This window comes from Pyrgilauda ruficollis, unplaced genomic scaffold (assembly GCF_017590135.1).
Source record: "Pyrgilauda ruficollis isolate IOZ18807 unplaced genomic scaffold, ASM1759013v1 scaffold15, whole genome shotgun sequence".
In the NCBI taxonomy this organism is placed as follows: Eukaryota; Metazoa; Chordata; class Aves; order Passeriformes; family Passeridae; genus Pyrgilauda; species Pyrgilauda ruficollis.
In genome coordinates, this window is record NW_024513654.1 from 9623854 (window position 1) to 9634505 (window position 10652).

Genomic DNA, 10652 nt, shown 5'->3' on the forward strand with positions numbered 1-10652 from the left:
TCCTCCTTTCATAATTCCAGGCATTAGTGTTTGAAAACCTTGGCAGTGGAAGCTCCTATGCTAGCAGGAAGCCCAGACTGCAGTACACTGACAAAATTTAAATCTGATAATACACAAAATTTCCGTGCTGGGCATTTAATATTGTAATTTCCAGTCCACACAGATAAACCTGTGCTGGAAGAGGTGGAAGAATGACATAAAACAAACCCATTCCCACTGAATGGTCTGTTTCAGCTCTAATTCTGGATAACAGATTGCATAATACACTCAGGGAAGCTGTTTTTCTCAGCATCTTCACCGAATATTCCACTACAGTGGAAACTGTAGTCCTAACAACACCCTATGGGCAGACCTACAAACTGATGACAAATGCACTGTGTGGCTGCAGGCTTTCACCCAGGCTGCTCTCAATCTGTATTGTCCTCCCACAACCCAGACTATTTTCCTGACAGTCTAAACAGTGGGTCTTTTCCTCTCACCAGTCCAGCTCAAGGGCTAGAAGACAGGACTTTTGCTGCTATAAACAGGACTCCTTCAAATGGGCAACAAATAACTAGCCTTAAAACGTTTTTGGATGATCCTGATAAGATTTTTCATAAAGACATAGTTTATGGGGCTGTTATAAGGATGTCAATTTTGGTGGAAAGGAGGTTAAAACAAACAGAACACCCAAGTCCCAAACCCAGAAAAGCCATCTCAGAAACTGCAATTGGCATCCCACCAATGAACATGATTAATGGACCCTGGATACCGTTAACGTCTTGTTGCAGGAAGAACTGTTAGCCTCTATAAGTTTTATTTGACTTTAAATGTGTTTTTCAAAGAACTGGGTTTTTAGGTCAGAGCAGATATGCAAATCTCAAAATAATTTTGCTTTTTCAGCTATTAATGTACCCTACATAGTTTTATTTTGGATTTTATTAATTTCCCTGCAAATTCTACAATTAGATCAGTTAAATGGCACATTTTGTATGAATTATTACACTGATAGGGGTTGAAAGCACTTGGCCCACAGGCTTGTATCTCACTGTATACCCAAGGCCTCTGATAATCCTTCAGAGGTACACTGTGCATCAAATGCTGCTTCACTAGAGCCATACTTCCTCAATCTGCTTACCAAAAATCTTTCAAGGCAGCCAATAGCTGTGTGGTAAGCCATGCTAATCAGAGGTAGCAAAGGACCAATAAACGACTGAAGAAGACATCCTTGGCAAAACTCATCCATGCTTGCCTGCAGCTGAGTTCTACTGCAACTATCTTTCCTCTTTGGCTCCTTCCCTAAAAACATATAACCTAGATCAATGTGTAAGAAATTACAGAAGGGTTGAGCTCCCCATAGAGATATTTTCATCATCTTACAAAAAGAACCATGAAAAACTATGTATTTTTCCAACTCCTTTTTAGGGCAGGGTTGTTATTTGCGTATTCCATCTAAATGGTTTTGAAGTAAAATTATTTGTTTAAATGTAAGAATTAATTCATTTTAACTCTTTAAAAAACTGCAAAACAAACAAAAGAAAACAAAACACTTAACAGGTGAAGTACAGACAGCAGAATTACCTGACTGTACATCCCATTAAGTTCGACTTCTATCTCTTATCACAGTTCACAGCTTCATCTTCTATATCCTTATCCAGGCATAGTGCTGCTCTCTTTTGCAGTAAAGTGACATGAAAACAGCTGTTAGCATTACAACCACACATGACAATTTCCAATTAATTTCAAAATTAAATAAGCTCTTTTCCAGTAATTCTTTGATGTCATCTAATTTTCTGCCAGTTGTTAAAGTCAGAGAGACAGAAATCTCAAAGTAATCTGAATTTTATGGTTCTGAACTTCTCTCCCTTACAAGGAGCAAAAAATTTTTTGCTTTGGTCTTTGAGGGATTATTAGTACAGAGGAACTATTATAACAACAATGAAGGGAATGTTTTATTTTCATTTCAACTCATAAATCCATCTCTGCTCTTGAAACTATGATCCCTTATGCTGGGGCATACACTGAGAACTGATCAAAAATTGTCTCTAAGGCTCATTAACACTTCAACGCTACAAAAAGCATCAGGAAAACACATGAAACTTTTTATCAGTCACTCCACCACCAAACCCCCATTTCCTCACAGTGAGATTACATGCAGTGGATTTATTTTCTCTTCCTGTAGTTCACTCCATAATAACTCCCAGTAAAGTCACAGAGAGAGACTTAAGGGTTTTTTTTTTAAAGCTAAATTCCAGCAGGAAGAACCGAGGCTATGTCTGTGCTGCCTATTACAAGAGGGCCAAAGCTCCCTAGAGCTCCTCTGCCATTAGTAGATGGCAGATCTACTAATTCCCTACAGTGTGGTCCTACAAGTGCCTGTGAATGTACACTGGGCCACATGTGAAGGGGTGGCACAGCATCCAGCTTCATGTGCCAAGGCAGGCAGCCATGTGGCCTCACGTACCTGTGACTGCTCTAAGACCAACCTTTTAGTGCAGCATAAGCAGGACCTCATCTCAGAGCAGTAATCTCATCTGTTAATAGACAAACACAGCTGAGCCTGGGCAGGCTCTGATCTTTAGAGGAGGCTGGACTCTTCTCAAGGGGTAAGAACAGCTATTTGTATTTGCAATTATCAGCCTTCAGCATCAACCTCTTCAGCTACTTCACATCCAGAGAGGACTGCTTGGGCCCACAAGAAAAACCTCTGAACGCTGCAGCCAAAACAGGTGCAAAAACATGTAGTCAAGCTGAAAAAAAAAAAAGAGCTGAAAATTAACAACCCTCTGGAGTTGTTGGGTTAAATTATATCATGCATAGAATTCACATAGCACTACACATAACTTTTCCTTGTCAGAGGTAATCCTGATCTAGAATAACACGAGAGTTATTTATTTTCCAGGCATGCTACGTCTGCTCTGTCATCTACTTTCTACATGGAGGAATTTCCTCCTCTTCCTCATTGCTGGTCAACTTCATTAAATCACATTCCACCAATCCCTCTGCTAGCTTGGTATCACCTCTTCCAGAGGTGGTAATGGAAATCCACAAAGCTCTGTAACGTCTTTTAGTCTCATCACTGCATGGCAATTTCAGGTTCTGATTGAGAAGTTGTTCCTGGCCCTTTTGGGTACATAGAACTGCTTTGAAATATGGTTTGCAGGCACCTTTAAAGGCCAAAAGGGAAGCATCAAACAAAAAGAACTTACAGCCTTCTATTTAAAAACAAAGCCCCATCATTTCCATACACTCTCACTTTTTTTTTTTAATACTTGACTCATCATCTTGTAACAGCACTGGCAATACTACAGAAGTCACTTCCCTGAGGAGCTGCCCATGCACTTGATGGCTGCCAACAGCAGTAAATAAACTTTCCAGTCTTATGCTCATGCAAAAGATCTAGCTCTTGACAAGAAACCTTCCAAAAGATTCCCCTAGTGCTTGCAGACATTTTATTGTTACATAAAATCTTTTGCATCTACACACTTGATCTAAAACACAATTAAACTCCATAGAAAAATTCCCATTAATCTCATAAATCTTTGGATCAAGTTCTAGAGTTACTAGTGCTAGCCCAATTTATAAGGGTTGACCTTCATACCTGTTTGGCTGCTGATACTTATGTCACTATCATATACTTTTATTTCAGGCAAGGAGCACAATGGGATAAACCACGATAATTTTACTTGGCTTTCTATTTTTGTTTCATCAAAGCTTGCCTCTGTCTCAGTATGTCTAAGTGCATCTGCATTTAACATTTTAAGACCTATGTTCAGTTCATTTGGTCAAGTGTCCTCTGCCATTTTAGATGCAAACCAGGAAGTGTCTCATTTATGATTTGAAAAACTAGTCCACTTGTTAACTTTGGGCTTAAATAAAGTACCCTGCAAGCACTGGCTCTGTGCATGAAGGAAGTTCCTATTATCACATTCTTAATGTTACTGTAAACAGATCCCTCCTCCTTGCATGGCATCTCAGGCCAGTGGGTGCATAACATACTGGAGAATTACCCTGGGAAACTGAGGACTGAGCCCTCGAGGGCTCAGCAGCGAAGGTCACAGACCCAGCCTCCAGACCTTGACCTTGGCTGACTGTGTGACAGTGCCAACATACCAGGCAAGAGGAGAGTGGGGGAGAAGGGTCAGCAGACAGATGGCCTAATTCATCATACACCAGAAATAAATAATAAAAAAAAGCTGTTCCAAGCTTTACATGCACAGCAATGGTTGTAAATTCCACAACTGTGGAGACCTGCCAAGCCATTATACACATATCCATACTGCAGTCATTGGGTATAGCTCCTGAAAGGTGAGCTCAGGAGAAATTGCAAAGCATGAAGGGCGCTGAGATCTCAGGAAATTGGTTCATAAAATGATCATCCAAGCCCTAGTGGAAAAACAGCACACAGAAGTTAAGGACTGATGTGACATGTCAGGTTATTTATAAACAATGCACTTATGCAATGCATAAATTGTCTGTGGATGTGATACTAAGTATTTTATACTTAATAAACTTCTTCCAATAATAATTTTTTAAATTTATTTTGCTCTTAATAGTTTCCAAATTGGAGCTATTTGATGGCATGTCCTGCTAAATAAAGTTGTCTTGTCACCAAGCAGAGTACCTCACAGGAGCTGGCTAGGCTGGTGTTGCCACTTTGGGAGGATGGAATGCAAACCAAACAGCGCTTTTCCCAGATCATGTACTTTGGTTTCTCTGCAGAAAGAGCAATAGAGCATCCTGGATGCTGTCTTTCAAATTTTGGCATCTAGAAATGCACAGAGAGAAGGAAATAGAGTGGCATCAGTAATGGTATTTGTTGCGCAGGCTGACTGCTCAAAGTGGTTTTGTGAGCACAGCTTCCCTACAAAGACAACAGCAGTCATTGAGTTACTGAATGTCACAAAGTAAGTGCCAGAGAGCTTGACCATGGCCTTCATCCTGCCCTTTAGCTCTCTTTCTACACAGTCCAACATCTGTGCTCTACACAACAGAATTATTAATACAACCTCCACACTCAGCCAGTGTAAAAACCCACACATAGATCCAAGGGCTCCATTCAGGGGTTCCTTGGGAGCACATGGTATGGATAACTCTGCAAATTCTTGTCACTAATCTGAAACTGCAGCCCACGGCGCAGCCTTTTCTTTTGCTGCCAGGTGACCTTGGAGGGATCAGACAGGAGAAGGAATTCCTTTCTGTGCAAGTAGGTTCAACAAGAAAAATGCATTTAACAATTCAAGTATCCCTATCTGACTGCCAGTCTCTAAGTTTGTGGTTCTGGGTTGGTGTACTAGAACCTGGTACTAAGTCAGAGAACCAGCAAAACACACCCCCTGCTACCTCAGAGCCACCACAGACACTTCTGAACTGTTACACAGTCAAGATAAAAACCATCCTGAAAACCTGGCTCTCTCCTTTTATCACATCAATATGCGCCCATGGTTTTCCCTTGTCTCACTGCACATTCCAGAAACAAGCCCAAACTGCATCACTCAACAACTCAAACACAGGAATTCGACAATGAAGCCCAGGTGTAGTGTGCTGGATATCACCAGCTGATCCCAATCTGACTAGGGAGCATTTTATTCACTGAAGAACTGGATGCTCTACATCCAGGAGGTACCACAGCCTCCTGAGGAAGAGGGAGGAGGAACTACAAGACAGAAAGCAGGCAAATATTCTCCAGTTTCCCCTCTTACTCTAGCTATCCACCAGATTATTTATTCATGAAAACAAATCCCCCTCCTCCATTCAGCTTGTGATCTCTACTTTACCCTTACACTGGACACTGAGGGAATATTTATGTGATCAACCTTGACCTCTAATGGTCAAGGAATGGTTCTCTTATGGCCTTGATATCTTCTGTAGCAGATTGAGATGTCTTCCCAGGACACGACACCAAATGGGTCATTTTGTATTCAGGCTCCTCACACTAATACAACCCCAGCTGTTTTATTTCCCCTCCCTCTTTCGAAGATGCACAATTGTAGGGGTTCCCCTCTTTTTTTCACCCTCAAATTTGCAAGAGGCCTTTTACTAGAGGCACCTTTTTTGCAAGGCACCTTTCATCTAGATACACACACCATTGTTCTTGAAAGCTTTGAGATATATTCTGAAAGTACAGTTGTGAACACACCTTTTAGAGGGTCCCTTGTTAAACAAGGGATTTAAATGTTGTTATACTTCCAAGCTGTGCATTCATCTACCCAAGTACCCATCTGAATCTTTTTTTAGCATCAAAGCCATCTCACAAGCTTCAGCATAAATATCTTTGTGGGGTAAGAGAGGATTCATGAAGGCAATGAGACTGAGTAATTTAAAACTTGGTCTCACAAGCACTGCCTGGTCCTCCAGAGTATTTTTCTGTTGGAAATTTGTTCTCTGAATGAACCAGAGAACAGCACCAATGAAGGAAGATCAGCTGAAACCTCATCTTCAGCCTGTGTCTGATATGGCTCATGCAAAATTACTAGGGATCAAAAATCCTGGAGCACTGATAAGAAGGTGGTCAAAAAATTATCATGCATAAAAGAAAGAAGCTTGACAAAAGACTGTTTGAAAAGGGCTATAACCATATCAATGATTGAGTTTCTTGGTATCCTTTCAAGATAAAGAATCCACACTATAACTCATCAAATACCCCCGTTGTCATCTAGGGGCAAATATACATTATACTATTGTAGGCAAGCACAACTGGGAAATAAGTGTTCAAACCCAGAACTGACATGGCACAGCTTTTTGAGCCTTCTTAAATACAAAGTATTTTTTAAAGTAGGTCACAGATACCACCACTGTGCATTGTAAGAACTGTGTGGATGCTTCCTCTGCATTAGAGTGCTTTTACCATCTAAGCCTGCAAACCCTATGCTGTTCTGTCTAAATTCAGACAAAATTCTGAATACAGCTGTAGGCTAAATTTAAGAAGACTATTTCCTTACTATGTCATTATGTAGTCTAGATGTTTATATATATATTATTTATACCTTTTAAAATTACATATTTTATAATTTATATATATTATAAAATTTAGAAATCCCTCTTAGCTGTCACGGAAGCAACATAGAGTAATCCCAGCAGTTTTGGTATTTGTACTGTCAGACTGAATGTAATTAGAAAGCAGTGGGAATGCGATTTATTCCCAAGTAACCAGTGCTGCAAACTACAGCTGTATTTGAGAGATCCCAGCTACTCAATATTTACATGTGTGAATTCTAAAACTGGCCAGAAATTCATTCACAAGCTGACTTCCCCCAGTTTAAGCAAGGGGGTGTTTTACTCTGCACTGTGAGGGCCTGCGTCCAGCTGGCCAGATCTGAACACTGGAGGTCACGGATGCATTTTTATCCTTCAAAATGTAAGCAGAAAAACCTGTGAAGGAACAGAGGCAGATTTTCATTGTGCTCAAAGCTCCAGCAGCATGTGCCTACAACCTTTAATGATACCAACAGCAATTAGATGTACTTCTGACTCAAACACATGCTCTGTCTGGAATGCCTCCTATTTAAAGCCCAGTACACGCAGATTCTATATCATTGACATCCCGTAACCCAACAAACATCTAATAGGCATAGCTGCAGAAGTGAGGTCTAAATGCTCATCCCACCCGATGTAAATCTCATTTCTAGAATGGTGGGAACTGTCAGGCATCAGAACCTGAGAACCTGCATGTCATTTCTCATCATTACATTTCCCCACAGAGGAATTAAGCCATCCCAAATGCAAGCCATGACTACAGTAAGAAATTACAAGCTCTTATCTGCATTATCAAACAGAAGTTTGACGTACTTAATAAATAAAAAAAATAAAAATAATGTCAAGGACAACTGAACAATGATTTTTGTCATCACTATTGCTGCATTATGTAAGAAACGTTTGCCTGAGACAAGATACATAGGCAGAAAACTAAAATCAAAAAGCTGAACTCAAGACAGTCAAGGTGACCAAACCCAAGAATTGTCCTCTTGTGGCCACAGCCAAAATACGGGGAACTAAAGAGATCAAGAAGGAAAGAGTAAAAATGACACCAAAGGAGGAAAAAAGCAGAGTAACCAGAAATAAGGATCTCAGCCTAATTTGGCTTCCCTCTACACTTCAGTTGATTTTAAGAGGGAGAAGAGGGATGCAATGCCAGGACTGAGGTGAGAAACACCTCCAACTAAAATAGTCCCCAAACACATTTATAATTGCACTAGCAGGAAGTGGCTACGTTTGCTTTTCTGTAAAAGCAAATTCCCTCTTTCACAACCCTCCTGGGAGTTAAAATGCTATCACTGGGGAAGTGAACTTTAGCACACATGTGAAAAAATATTTTCATCTTGTTACTGGGAATACTTTAATTGGCTATTAGCGAGATTGTAAAAGCATCCATTGTGTCCAAGGAAGAAAGCAAGCAGATGCTGGAAATACAGATCAGTGTCTGAAGACTCTCAGCTTGCAAAACCAACAGCTATTTTCCCCCCAGATGAAGAACTGTTATCCATCAGAACCTGGTGCTCCAAGCACCAAGCAGCTGTTCTTTGGCTGTGCTCTTGTGTGCCTATGGAAAAATACACTCAAACAGGAGCAGCTGAGAGGATCCCAGCAGTTACTGACTTCAACAGTCAGGGTACCTCATTTCGTACCTCCAATTTGACAGAAGAACTTTAACAGGAGCAGCCCACCCCCTTTGATCATTGGTGCCTTGGGAATCATCACCTCTCACACCCACAAGGTCATCTGCATGAAGAGAACAAGGATCTCATTCACTATGAAAAATTATTAGTAATTTCTCATAGAGGAACCAGAATCATGTACCTTTGTGATATTTTTTCCAATTTTTACTTTATTTGAACAATGTTTATTTTTACATCAATTTATATAGACTTTTTTCTAGATTGGCAAAGTTCCACCCAATAAGGACAATTTTAGCAAATTATTAAAATGTTAAAGGCTTTTATAAATTTTTTAAGCAAAAACTGTGAATTATTTCCTTTTACTTACATTCATGTCCATGTAAAACTATCTAGAACTAGTATTTCTCAATTTGTTCAGAATCCTCAAAACAACTGTTAGTCTCTGGAACTCCAAAAATCCTCATAGGAAAGCTATGATTTAACCCTCAACTTTAACAATAAAGCAAACTTCCATTTTGCATTTAGTCCAGTTTGGCTCCATCTCCTGCTCAAAGTTACAAACTACATATTGTAACATTTAGATAGGCTTAAAAATATGAACCTCAAAGGTGTTAATCTTACAAAGTACTTGAAGAATGTTTGCTAGAGATGAAAACTATCCTAAGATATTAGAAGTGATCAGTGACTGAGGTGTTAAGTTTCACATATTGATAATTAAGGAAAAGAACAACTGAACACCTATATTGGTGGAACCAGTGGCACTCCAGATATCTACAGTTTCTGAGATGTCCTACATTTAACAGCAAGTGTGTATTTTCACTGAATTCTACCTTTAAAAATTACAGATGGAAAAAACAGGACACTGAAGAAACTCAGGGATGCAGTAACTGTCAACAAAGCTTATTTTTTAAACTCTAGGAAATTTAAAGAACTGACAGCCTGAAAAGGCAACTTGTAAATTCTGATGTTGTATGGAGCAGATATGAACCATTATAAAGAGAACACAAGGATCATCCACCTTGGAAACATTGCTCCAATCACTGCATTCCATAGCAATCTGAAGCAAACAGCAAGGAAAACTCTGCTACTTCTGACCTAACAACAGTCTGGGGAAAAAAAAACCTCCTTTAGGTTATAAGTACTGGTATTTTTAACAATACTTTCACCTTCGTATAAAATCTTTCCTTAAAAAATTCAGCAACAAATGAGGTTCTACTTTTCCTACTTTCATGCAATTCTCTTCCATGCAATTAATGTTTCAATACAGTGAGCTGACATGGATTTTGCTGCATAATCTGTCTGACTTCATCCCTTTTTGAGGCCTCTTTAATTCTAACTGTAGCTTCTAAATTAGCAACCCAAGCTCACTGCAGGGCATTCACAGCACTTTAGAGGATGTACTTTGACATCTTGAGGAGGTTATTTCAGCCTTTCCCATGCCAGTCCCATGTGTACCAACATTACTGCAACACAGTCAGTACACCTGATGAAAAAACAACTGGTGAAATCATGTTTTTTTCACACTGGCAACACAACAGAGGCATCACAGCATCAAAAAGGAGCATGTGGGAAGGAGTATGCTCAGAGGGCAACAAAGTATCAACTTAGAAAGTAGCCTCTAAACATGCCTTTTCAAGGGCAGAATGAAGTTTAGCAGCATTTAAACAAAAAAACACCACCCCCCTCCAAACTTACCTTGAAGAGGGATCCTGAAACTCCTGATAAATCTCCCAAATTTTGTGCAAGTAGTTTAAACCTTATTCTTTAGCAGATGAGAAACTAAATGACAGCTAAAGGCCTCCTCTTCCTCTGTGCTGTTACCAACATAGTGCTCAGTTGTTTCCACCAGACTGCTCGTTAGCCATTCTTCCTGCTGTGCTTGCTAAAACAACTTAATGCTACACCCAACCCAGACATCTCCTAACACAGCTGAAGTTGTTCAAGTTACTCAGCTGTATTTAGGCTCCTCTAGGCTGAGCATTGTAGAAAAAAAAAAAAAAAAAACAAACCAACATCACCAAAAGAAAACCCCTTGCTATTATCTACTTCCACTTTAAT